Here is a 12,602-nt window from a genome sequence, read left to right as displayed (position 1 = left end):
ATAGGGATGGCAGGGCAGACAGGGGCACTAGAGAAAGCTGTCTGGTCTCTCTGTAGGCTTTCAAAGAGCTCTTTACCGTTGCTCATCACGTATCGTTGAGTAGAAACATCACTTTGTGTGTTTCATCTGATCTAGCAGTAACCTCAGATGCAAGAACAATACATCATGTACCATCTGGCATAGAATAGAAAATCATCCTAAAAATCCAAGAATCTCGATAGTTATTCAAGAAGGTATTTTCATGTTATTTTTCACTTTGGTCTTAAATTCTTCACTGCACTTCAGCAAACGACAGTACGGAATAGAAGAGGTGTAAAACGGCGTAGCATAGTGCAGTAAATTTTAGTAGTAGTTTGGGAATTCGTGTCTTCGTCGGTATTTTTTAAACACTTATCACAAGGAGAGCAAGGTTATATAAAAAAGCTTTTATCTGTGTAGGTCAGGATGCCATTTGAGGGAATGGACGTAAATGGAAAAGCTTCACGCTTTTAGGTGTACACGGACTGGGTTAAGGAGAAGTAATAAAACGTGCCAGGAAATCCAGTCATATACCGTAAATGCAGAAATGTTCGCGGTGGTTTTATGTTCGCGGTTTTCGCGGCGACCGTTTCACCGCGAACTGAAAGCCACCGCGAACACTTTTGTCCAATGCTGTAACGTTAGCAGTATGTGACTATAGCGCTGCCGCGAATTAAAACCACCGTGAACTTTCCATGTTCGCCTTAGCGTGAAATAAAAACGTTAACCTCGCAAACTTAAATGCATTTACAGTACAGGCCGGGCGACACAAATCATACATGGAATGTGCTGCCCATCTTCTGTGGTCTTTTAAGGCAAGGGTAAATTATTATACTGTGTAGTATGTATAACAATTGTCTCGTTTTTCACAATTCGGTACAGTAGAGCAGTGATGAGACTTTTGTCCTGAGATAAAGGTAAATGTCCCATAGCCTTTTTGAGGCCGTAGGAGCAGTGGGTTGTTATTCATTGGCACGGTCCAAGGCACGGTATTGGAAGGTGGAGTCCATCCCTCTCCCCCACCGCCTTTTACCTCCCCAAGCAAGAATAACTCAACATTGTTAGCAAAAACATTATTATCATCTAGATGTTTGCGCAGTGACATATGTTTCTGCATTGATGTTTCAAAATCACGTTTTTGCTTGTGCTGATACGTACCGTATTTCGTCCGTTAAGGACCAGCCGTCTGAGAGCATTCGTTCGTCTAAAATAAAAAAAGCTGTCAACTTTGATTTGTTTCTTTTTTCACCAACAGAATGTTAATCTAAATACAAACCGACGAGTCGTGTTTCCTCCAGGAACGATTCCAGGAACTTATTCATGTGTTTAGAGACGTGTAAAATTTTCTGAGAACTTCTGCGTCCGGCTCCGAGTGGGAAAGCCAAGAATAGTAAATGATATTGCAACATAAGTTCCCATTTGCGTCTGTACCTCTCGAGCCTTGACCATAACTGACAGGCAGTTCCGGTCTTGGTTCAAGGTCTGAATGTTCGCGATGCCTTCTTTCTCTCCGTTTTTGAAACGTGGAGACACCGTCCAGTACAGTACACGCGTGTTAGCACAAATGCATAGCATGGCGTGCGCCTGATGCATTTGCCTAATGGTTTCAGCGTAATGACCAATCTGATGTCTGTGCGGAGTGATTTTTACATGGGCGGCACGTCGTCTTACTTCCACTAATTACAGCTAAGCTAAGGAGGTCGAGGTGATCGTAATTGGCTAAGTTCCAAAAACATTTTTAGTGGGGATGTTTTTGAAATTTTGCGTAAGATGAATTTTGGGGCTTAAATCATGCAGTATGCACAGTTGGCATGACTATAACCTTCATTAACATTAATCTGCGGGTTACATAAATCCTCCACTTTGAAAAACAGTGAGTTTGAGAGATCTCTAGTGCAGCATCCCCAGGTATGCACGGTATAGATAATATACAGGAGTGCACGTGCATTGTACTGGGGGATGTTGGGTTGTAGATCTGTTTGGACGTATGTTTTCAGGGTGGCGGAATTATGTACCCTGGTGAAATTATGTTAGTAGATGTTACATCAACAACAGTGAGCCAACAGGAATACGTGTACATCGTTTGTCTCGTGTTCCACAGCTCTTAAAAGATTTAACAGATCCATACGTTTTTCATGTTCTAGCGACGCCTAGGTACCACTAGGTATACGTACTTCGTTTGGCAACTAGTTATAATCAAGCTTTTCTGTTTAAATATTCGCACCCAAAAATGTATATTGCCGTCTTTCGAACAGTGACGTTTGGAGTAAAAACTATATAAAATGGTAGAACCTGGGTTTTCATATCAAATCATTTCCCAAGCAATATTATTCTGTTTTTATTGATTTCATGGTATATGTAATCAAAAAATCACGCAACAACAGATTGCTTCAATATTCTACAAAAACTCAACTCTGTAAACTGATTTTTGAGTAATTGATGTCACTCCTAAGTGGGTTTGTGCAACGAATTTACAGTATTTGAATGTGCTGAATGACAACACATTACAGTGGTTTACGATGTATGCACATATATACGAAGCTTTAGTACTGATATCGCTCACCTGTAGCCACTGTGCCACTCCTATGAGTCAGTGGACTAAGGACAAAGTGTTTGGCGTCGAGTAATGGTCGAGTGGCTAGACTAGCGAACACAAGGTTAAGAGGTCACGGGTTCAATTCCTGGCATTTCTGGATAGACGCTGTGTCCTTGGGAAAGGCTTTTAGTTTTACACATTCCACCCGGTGTAAAATGGGTACCTGAGTTCGGTCAGGGAGGTAAAAGGCGGTGGAAGGAGAGTGATGGGCTCCGCCTTCCAACACCGGGCCCTAGACACAATGGTCGTGGGTGGACAAACAACCCACTGCCACACGGCCTCAAAAAGGCTATGGGACTTTACCGTTGCCTAAGGACAAAAGTCTCATCACTACTCTACTGTATTGAATTGAATTGAATTGAATTGTAAAAAACGAGACAGTTGTTATACATACTGCACACTAGGATTTACCCTTGCCTTAAGGGAGCCAATTCTCTTAAAAGACTACAAAAGATGAACAGCACATTCCTGGTTGTTCCCATGTACATCTGGGTAGGTCCAACGCCCACTGTGTCTTTTACCGTTGAATATTCCCGTGAAAAATGTCCACAATTACGCCAATGGACTTTGCCTTCGCATATTCATGGCCTTCCGTCAAAACTTGATAGCTTCTCCCCGCTTGTGCCCCTTCCGCGAAATGACAGTAATTTAAAGCAATGCTGTGGAAGCCTACTTCAAATGCGCGGGCCACCGATACACCTGGCAGGCACAGGATCATGTTATTTCCCCCGTGAGAATCAACTTTATTGTTTTAAGATAATTAACTGGAGCTGATATGGTAGCGGCGTGTGGTTGAGAGAATAGTAAAACTGGAATAAAAGGGACATAAAGAGGCGAAATGTTATTGCGTTCCCGTGTGTGGGATGATCTGGCTGTACGCGGTCCCGGCGATGATGTATTGTTAACCTTTCCGGATAGTCAAAGGACACCGAGTACAGATGAGTCCTCGCCACCGCGCTGCATGCCAACATGGGCGGTGGGGAAGCTTCGTCCGCTGTAACAATTCATTTTGTGTTTTTACCCTCGCCAATGCAGGAAGGTTATGTTTTTGGTAGCGCTTGTTTGTATTTTTGTATGTATGTGGATGAAGATGTCTCATTGAGAAGCGCGAAAGCCATCGCGAACATTTCCTCTTTAATAGTATGACACAGTCCGTACTATTGCTACATTATATGTATTTACGTCGAAGGATTTGTGAAAATGCCAGACGAATGTATGCCAGGATGTTCCCTTGTATTCTGTATATCGATACAGTTTCCGCGTCCCTAATTAAGACAGATATGCCCCTGTACTCGGTGATGTGGTATTCTGGTACTACAGGATCTATTCAAGCCTCGAGACTGACTGTGTTAGTTGGCGTCAAAACATTCTTTTATCGGTTAGAGAAGCCAGACTTTGATTGCCAGATGAATGTACTTCCTGTTATTGGAGACAGGAAGGGGACTTTTAAGAGGTTACGTGACGAGGTACAAAGTCAAAGTATGTGTGTCCCTGGACATCTTTGATCCTACTGTCATACTCCCAAATCACTCACAGTGACACTTGTACGCCTAAGGCCTGTAGAGCTGTTGTGTATGTGTGTATGTGTGTGTGTGGGGGGGGCAGTGACGTAACTTCCGGTCACCTTCATATAACATTGCTTAAGATTGACAACAAGACCGTCATGAGAACTTCAGTATCGTTAAGAGCAGGGAGACGAGAAAAATCTAGTTTTTTAGGGGGGCGTCAGTGAAGTAACTTCCGGTCACCTTCATGTAACATTGCTAAAGATTGGCAACATGACCATAATGAAAACTTCACTCTCGTTAAGAGCAGGGAGACGAGAAGAATTTAGTTTTTATTTGGTCTAGACAGCCGGCAGGACTTACGGCTCCTCCTGTTGACCCAAGGGGCTAGGGGTCAAGACTTGTGACCTCCTCCGGCCAAGTTGCAAATTCATTTTCCACAGTGGTACCGATGAAAATGTTGTTGCGTAGCACTCGCTGGGGATGGTTACAAACAAACTTTTTAAAGCGTAGAAAAAGACATGGAAGACGCAATGTTCTGAATACGAGATTCACGTGTGGTACGAGAAAGACTGGAAAAACAGAAATAACATTGAATGAGGACATCTGTGATGTCATATCGGGAGCAATGAGTCCTTCTGCACCACTCAGTCTGGTCTTCCATTAGCGATCTCAGCTCTGTTGTTGAAATGTCACTGAGCCCAGCATCCCTTTTTAGATTGTCAATGAGGGTTGCGCGTCTCCTGCCCCTTTTCCTCCATCCCTCCGTTGGCTCCCAGAGGATAAGCTGGCTTATAAAGAGATATATAAAGAGATTTTCAATCATGTCAATGATTCGATTCAAAGTGGTTTGCCACGTGAGATGACATCGAAACTCAAAGCAGATAATGTTTAATCGACTCAGGACTTTAGCTTTTTCATTGCCCTTAAATAACTAACGGTTCCTGTCTGAAGAAATATTGGCTCGTACGGATCCCGTGACTTCTTCCTATTTTAGATTCACGATCCGTTTTGAACATCTTCCATTTTATCGACGGCATTATCTTCACAATCCCATATTTACAATTTATCGCCCAGCCGGGCGGTGATTGGTCTCCGATGGTAAGCAATTCAGCGGGGGTTAATGAGAAACACCGCCAATAAGAACCGCCTCTGCCGGCTCAGTGTGGTGGTAGCAGCTTCGGTGTGAGGCCGTCCCGCGACTCAACAAGCTCTCCCCGTGTCTGATAAGTTGATCGACTCCGCTGATGTTTGATGTTGGACCGGGCGTCTGACGATGTGCCGAGAGACTAGCTGTCTAGGCGTGCGGTGCTGAAATATCACTGGAGAATATTTTCCCCAGTTGTAGTGTACCGTACATTTGCAGCGCTGACAAACAGTCTACAAACTACTGGCACTGCATTGGAACCCTGCTAGGGAAACAACTCAAGGTAGGATATTCCGTGTACAATTCATATTTGAAATGTTACTAGAGATACGACGGTTATGTTTCTTTTCTCCGCACGCTTAACCGTGCTCAATTGAAAGACCGTTCCCTTCGGAAGTCCAAGACGGCGCTTTATTGATAAGTAGCAGTGTTATTGCAAACGCTGCGGCAAGGCAGGGCGGTCTGCACGCTCATAACAGCCAATCCAACAAACCGTAATCAATACATTCATTAACGAAATAGGATTCCGTCCTTGCACGCTTTTTTTCCTGTGCAATGCTGCACGGCTTAATGTGTACGGTTATTGCCTGTTTTAGCGTTTCCTCCATATAATGCTACGTGGGCTTATGGCTAAGAAAGTGCCTTTACTGCGGAGCCACGTACTTCTTGATGGGTTGTCATCAGATGTAATGTTACTAGGCGTAATTCAGCCCGCTGCACTGTTGCACACTGTATTTTCCAGCCCGTACATTTAACAGTAAGCGTGGCACGGAGTGCGCACTGTATGGGGATGCGGCACTGTCCCAGGTGCTGAACAATTAGCTGCTGCCTTCGCGAACTCTTTCCATCGCTCTTACGTGAAGCGCACACACACTACTTAGGGTTTCATCGGGGTCACACCTGTTTCTCATACTGCACAAGATCGCCCTCCGACAAAAGTACCCCAGGGACCGCTTTCCCTCTCAGGAGCGCGCGGAATACCAATGTGTTTCTGAGTCTTGCTTCGGTCCCATTTCCAATTCGGGGCCCGACCGGGCAGCTTGTGGGAACGAAAAAATATGATACAAAACAAAGAAAAAGAAAACACAAAACGTAAAAAAAGGACTTCTAACCATATATCGTGTATTTTCTTGATATGCATATTTTTCATTTTCGCAAACAGCCCGGCCGGGCTCTGGATTAGAAAAGGGACCGAAGTATCTCTTAGTCTCTACCAGACTGACTACGTCGGCTATAGGGAGAATATTTGCCAGGGGAGTTTGGCCACCAGGGGGGTTTATTTGCAGGAGCAGTCCGATTGGGAAATGTTGACCTTCCCTTGGACTGACTCTCATAGCCAATCATTTCACTTTTTTGCCGAATTCTGCGATCCGTACCCCCGTAGGAAGGCCTGGTCGAGGCTACGAGTCTGGATTGGATTGGCGCACAGTAATCTTACCTCTGTACATGTGTTGAATAGTCTACCAGCGCGGCATGTAACTCTCTGATCGTCCTCGTTATATTTGATTAGGTTTATTTTCATAACTCAATATGAGTAGGAACGACAGACAAAAGAAGATTGCTTTTGTGGCGTCAACGGAGGTGATCAACATTACTGTAAAAGGAGAAATTTTCGCGATGGGTTTATGTTCGCGTTTTTCACGGTCCATCGCGAACTCAAAACCACCGCAAACATCGAGTCTAAGCTTAAGACGCGGATCTCATAGGCAATATGCCTCTTATCCGAACACTATGTTATGTTATGTTATGTTAACATTACGCCCTTTACAGTAAAACCCTGCATGCCAGTTTCAACCGAGAACTTAAAACCACCGCGAACACTTCATTTTCTCCCGGCCGCGAAATCAAATCCTCGCGAACATTTCCGCTTTTACAGTATATGTCAGAAACTTTAGGGTCCCCAACTCTACACCCTGTAAAGAAAATATACCCTACAAACTGTGCCTTGTCACAGAGATTAGTTCCCGCCGTTTTGTAGGGTGCGTGGCCACCACTGATAGGGCCTCCTCTCCGCGTCATTAATTCTCCTGTCACAAACAGTCACAAAGGAAATCAATGGTAATGCTCGGGGCGGTTCCACCGAGTCGTGTGGCGTTTTCAAAACGAAATTACTTTTGTTAACGCACATGAAAGGATCGACCCGACTAGTCTGGCTTATTTCCTACTTAACAAAGTAGAAGGGAAACTTTGTGGAAGTAACAGTATTGTGAGGAATGCACTCTGCTCTTACGCAAAATTGGTTACAATTACCGTTTTCGGAGGGCTAAAATATTTGTTTGTGACATTTGATTTGGCATTTATTGATTCATCATCCTACGACATTGGGAAGTCAGAAAATCTAGTACTCAAACAATTTTCCCTGAGCTATTTTAGCCCAATTGTTAAGCTACTGTACCTACGTATTTGTGTAGTCGGATTTAGTTTAGTATTCTCTGACAAAACCAAACGTTTTTCATCGCTGGACTAATGAAAATGTAGTAGTGCTCCATTGAAATATGTCCGCCCCTACCTCAATGATTGTCCTCACGACCGCATTCTACGAGGGCGACAACCTCACTGCGACAACGCTGCGACTGAGCGAGTCGACAGACCGCTCAACTAATTTCATACACAAAAACGAATCTTTTGACGCTTTGTGTGTTTTGTTGTCTTTCCAGTCATACTTTTACCTTTTGCACGATATTCCAATTATGAAATCAAGGTTTACACAAATCCAATTTAGGTCGCAGCGCTATCGCCGTCTAGTGGAATTGAGAGCTAGGGAATAGCATACGAATCTTCGTTGACTTTGTCTTTAAGTGTTTGATTTCTAGCGGCATACTGACAGAAGAGTGGTAAGCAACGCTTCTCTTTATTTTCCTGCCCGATGGATTGAGGTAGTAAAATCATGCGTGTAACTGTGCGACTAAATCTGGGAAAACTTACAGCGTTGTCTGATTAGACCAATCTATCCACCGTGAACAAGAGAACGCGACGAACCAGTTTGCACCACACATCAAACGAAATCAACGAGATACTTTTAACGAGTAGTATTTTGGCAGCTCGTGAGATAACGATCTGTAACTATCCGTGGAATCAATGTTATCTATCAGAGGGAAGCTGGTTTGGTCGTTTTCGTACGCTGGAGACACGTTTACAGCCACCCGACAAGATAGAAGAACTTTACGGCGCCACAATTGTAACTGGTACAATGTATGGCAACTTACTTACATGAGAATTGAGCTATTGATAATTGTTGACAAATATAGAGAACTGATCTAAGCCATGACTAACAGTAAAAATAATCTATAGAATAATGTACATGCTAACGTTCTAGAATACAATATGTTGGTAACAGTATGCTGTGTCAGGAATGTATGATATTATATGAATGTATGATATGATATGATGAGGGTTGAAAAGTAACGCCAGCGTTAGGATACATACATGTAAAACTGAACATATGGCCTGTCGCGTCGCGCAAAACGAGATGATGACAAATAGAGCATATGGCGTAATCAACGCGAGCGCAACATCTATCATTCCGCGTTTGGCGAGATTATATTCGACTGTCCCTCGCCTATTGCTGGTACATCAATCTTGCACGGAGGAGTGCAGTCAATATCTTGAACTTAAGAAGTTCTACTTTAAGCTTCTTTCCTTTAGCCATGCTAGTTGTATCACACACACAAAAAAGCATACAGTGGGTAGAGGTGATAGGCCACTGCGGTTGATATATCTAGTAGCTGCGTTTTATCAATTGCATTTCAAAGCTGTTATATGTTTTTTTATCAATCAACTGAAAAATGCATAGGATACAGAGGTGATGCACTTTAGCAGTAGCTAATATCAAACATCACCTCTGAAATAAAAATTACAGCTGACGTAAACAAATACAATAACAATAAGTAACATTTGGGCAGTCCAATGCAAACAAACAATATAATCAATTAAAAATCAATATATAAACATAGTCATGTCAGAAAATAGTTACTCAAGCAATTGGATAAAATTTTGGTGGTGAAACAGTCAGACGTTTCAGATAACTATTTTTGGCGTATCTTATTACCTGGATGTCTAACCTTCATCAACAGTCATACTAAGTTTTGAAATGTTTGCCAGCTACAATATAAGCATGGGCCAAGCCCAAAATTTCATTCAACTGTTATTTGTTTTGCCATGGCTGGTTCTGAATGACATGAGTGACGGTTACGGCTTGAATTTGAATGAATAGAAATTCTCTAGGGTCGAATGAACACCTCAACTGAAAAATCGAACACGTCCAAAGTATAAATGGAACGGTCAATACTCGGACTCAGTCACCCGTAATGTTTGGTCGATGGCCGCGATGCCATTCTTCCGTGGTGAAGGTATTTTGAGAATTTTGGATCCTTTGTAGTTATTTCTCAAACATTGTGAAATACCTTTCTCCTGTTACTTCTGTCTCTTCATGTAGTTTTGATTTCATCGGTGATCTCCCCATTCAACTAGGGCGGAGACCTCGCTGCAACTTCGCTGAGACCGAGCGATTTGACAGAGCACTAACGAATTTAATTGACAAAGAAAAATAATACGCTTTGTGTGTTTTGTTCCCCTTCCAGTCATACTTTTACATTTTGCATGGTGTTCAATTTATGAAGTCAAGGATTACACAAGTCCAGCTTGCAGAGTACAGGAAGCAGTCCTTCTTCCCAAGGACGATCGAGGACTGGAACAGCCTTCCAGCCTCGGTCGTTCTTAGTCCAACCATTGACAGTTTCAAGCAACATCTATAATACTCCACCTTCCCCATTCCCAACCCCTGGTTTGTTACACTCCACATCCCACTCCCAACCCACAGTAGTCTTCCCCTGAAAGGTGGCAAAATCTTCAACAAGATGAAGGTGGCTGCCTGAACTGAAAGAAGAAGAAGCTTAGGTCGCAGCGAGGTCTCAGCCCGATCGCCGTGTAGTTGACTGGGGGCGTAATTGTGATTTCTCGCATGCGTGTTTGTCGTTTCATCTATTTTCTCGGTCGCTGCCTCTCTCCGGATTAATGAGCTGGTCAGTCCGACCTTTTGTTAAGCCTCACTAGTTTTTCCATCAATCACAATCGCAGGTAGATAAAGGCATTATTCCTGTCAGAGGTAGGCGTGAGGTATGGACGCCACTTCCAGATGCATACTACGTATACAGAATGCAGCCAAAAGGGAATACTGTACATTGTCACCTGTGCTTAATTGTTATGCACATGTCCTATAACATTTTAGCGATGCCAACAATGTCTCTCTATATAATCAATGCTTCCTGTCTATGGCGGTGGTTTTATTGGTCATATGTATCATACTGTATGCATATTTAACGTTACAATGTATAGGTGCTAATTGAAGTGCCAAATTTCCTTTTCTTTTCTATGATACGATTTGTATGCGTTGTAATGTGCTGACCCATATTCAGCCTATTAACTGCAACTGCTGGTGGACACCTTGTATTTTTGCTCAAATAAACCATTGATACAATCGACTGTCTTGCCTAAAGTTAGTGGGTGCACGATGTGTCCACACATGACTCAGAATGGCTAGCTATATCGGAAACCCTCTCTTCGTTTGTCGTGATTAATTAACAATCCCGCCGCTGCTACCAGTCGGGACGAGTCCCGCCAACTTCCATACGTCATGTAGGCGTGCCGTGCTGCAGGGTGCATCAATCCCTGTCTCCGCGACAAGACGTATCCTTCTCATCGCTTCGAGGAAATTGTCCCCCGAGGGTCTTGTACGGGCTTGTAGGCGTTAGATAAAGTTATGTTGGCTCCAGTCTTGAGACATGTGATGACTAACTGACTCGCTATCTACAACAACCAACAGGATGGAACGACCGAAAGACGCTACTTGACATCGAGGATTAAGGAAAGCCAAACTTGATTCAAAACGGAGGAAAGTTTGTCTTCGAAGCTTCCTTGAGTGACATCCTTCCACGTTTGTAAACACGCTTTCACGAATAGCGCCCTCTGGCGACATGTTACAAGTTTCGCAGGTTGTATGAGCGGAGATATTTTTGACGTACTAGTGCATCTGGATTTGGTACAGCTTCCTCGGGCCATAGGATTCATATTTTGAGGTAATACGAGCAGGGTTTGTTGAGAGAGGAGGGTTGGGCTACAATCAAGACTTTCAACACAAGTCATGATCATTTTTGGTGGGAAGTATATCCTGTATGTGCATGTATCATAGGTGCATTTGCATGAGTATTCTCCAACGGAGAGCCTTGCCCACGACCTATACAATATACCTTGGGAAGGCTCTGCTAAACCGGGCTGAAGTTTTGTGGGTGTGGCCTCTGACCATCTGTTGTACAATCAGAGAATCGCCTAAATCTTTTCTTTTAGTCGATTCTCTGATTGACTGACAGCTGGTTAGAAGCTACTCCCACAAAAGTAGAAACCTTAATCCAGTTGAGCAGAGCCTGACAAAGGTATATTGCATAGGCCGTAGGCGAGGCTTTTGCGTAGGAGAATGATCTGTAAAAGAAGAGTTGTTACTTGGTTGTAGTAGGCAGCTCACGTCCACCGCTTGGTTTTCGCCTCGTGAGTTATGGTCGAACGGAACACATGGCATAATACCCAAGTAGATTGACCACTACAGATTTTCCATAGTTCATCGCCCAGGCCAGAATCGCCTCATTCCGTATCACTGACCATCCGTGCTGGCCTCGCCTTCTACAGGTCTGGGTCATTTCACATCCTACTGACCACCAGGCGGCTATCTCTCCAGTCTCCGGGCTCAAAACCTACAGTTATTTCCGTCCATAATAGACTTGTATGCTTGCCTTCCAGCCGTAACGCAGTCTGTTGATTGCCTCCTGAGCATGAAAAGCGGAGGAAGATCTATCAACCATACCAGGAAAGGCAATGAGGCACTCCATGGACCACTTTTTGTAGGCTGTATGGCCGGAATCCTCGGAGAGATGCGGTATTCAATGCTGCCTTTCATCCTTTTGGTATTCAATGCAGTTTTCACCGACCTTATCCGCAAGAGTTGAGAATAGATCGAAACACGTACGTGAGGCACAGATGTCAGTTTGTTTGCTTGAGCTAAAAGGCCTTGTCTTACCGAAGTCATGCTGCTATAGAATATATATCTTAGATCACAGCCCAAGGATCTTGAGTACGTGTATCTTAGACATGAAAAAGCTTGATGAATAAGGATGGATATCATATAATGTATTTACAGCGTAAATAGTACAATATTCTTTTTTGCCGACCAAACTGTAATCGGAATCAGATCAGATTTTGTGAGGGTTTAAAGTTTGCACGTTTAAAGTTTGCTAGTGAAAAACAAAAAAAGTTACCCGTCTCATAGAATACTATGTCAAATTATACA

At 43.4% G+C, this 12,602-nt stretch overlaps 1 protein-coding gene across 1 annotated transcript in view; it reads left to right on the top strand.

The window, feature by feature from the left end:
• The first annotated feature begins 5,270 nt into the window (after positions 1 to 5,270).
• LOC136428814 (leucine-rich repeat-containing protein 4B-like) overlaps positions 5,271 to 12,602 on the top strand; it is a 47,856-nt gene continuing 40,524 nt past the window's right edge. Inside the window, exon 1 of the mRNA XM_066418576.1 lies at positions 5,271 to 5,549. The gene's annotated coding sequence lies outside the window, so the exon portion shown is untranslated. The remainder of the gene's footprint in view (positions 5,550 to 12,602) is intronic.

This window comes from Branchiostoma lanceolatum, chromosome 2 (assembly GCF_035083965.1).
Source record: "Branchiostoma lanceolatum isolate klBraLanc5 chromosome 2, klBraLanc5.hap2, whole genome shotgun sequence".
Taxonomy (NCBI): Eukaryota; Metazoa; Chordata; class Leptocardii; order Amphioxiformes; family Branchiostomatidae; genus Branchiostoma; species Branchiostoma lanceolatum.
This window is presented reverse-complemented; position numbering and strand designations above follow the sequence as displayed.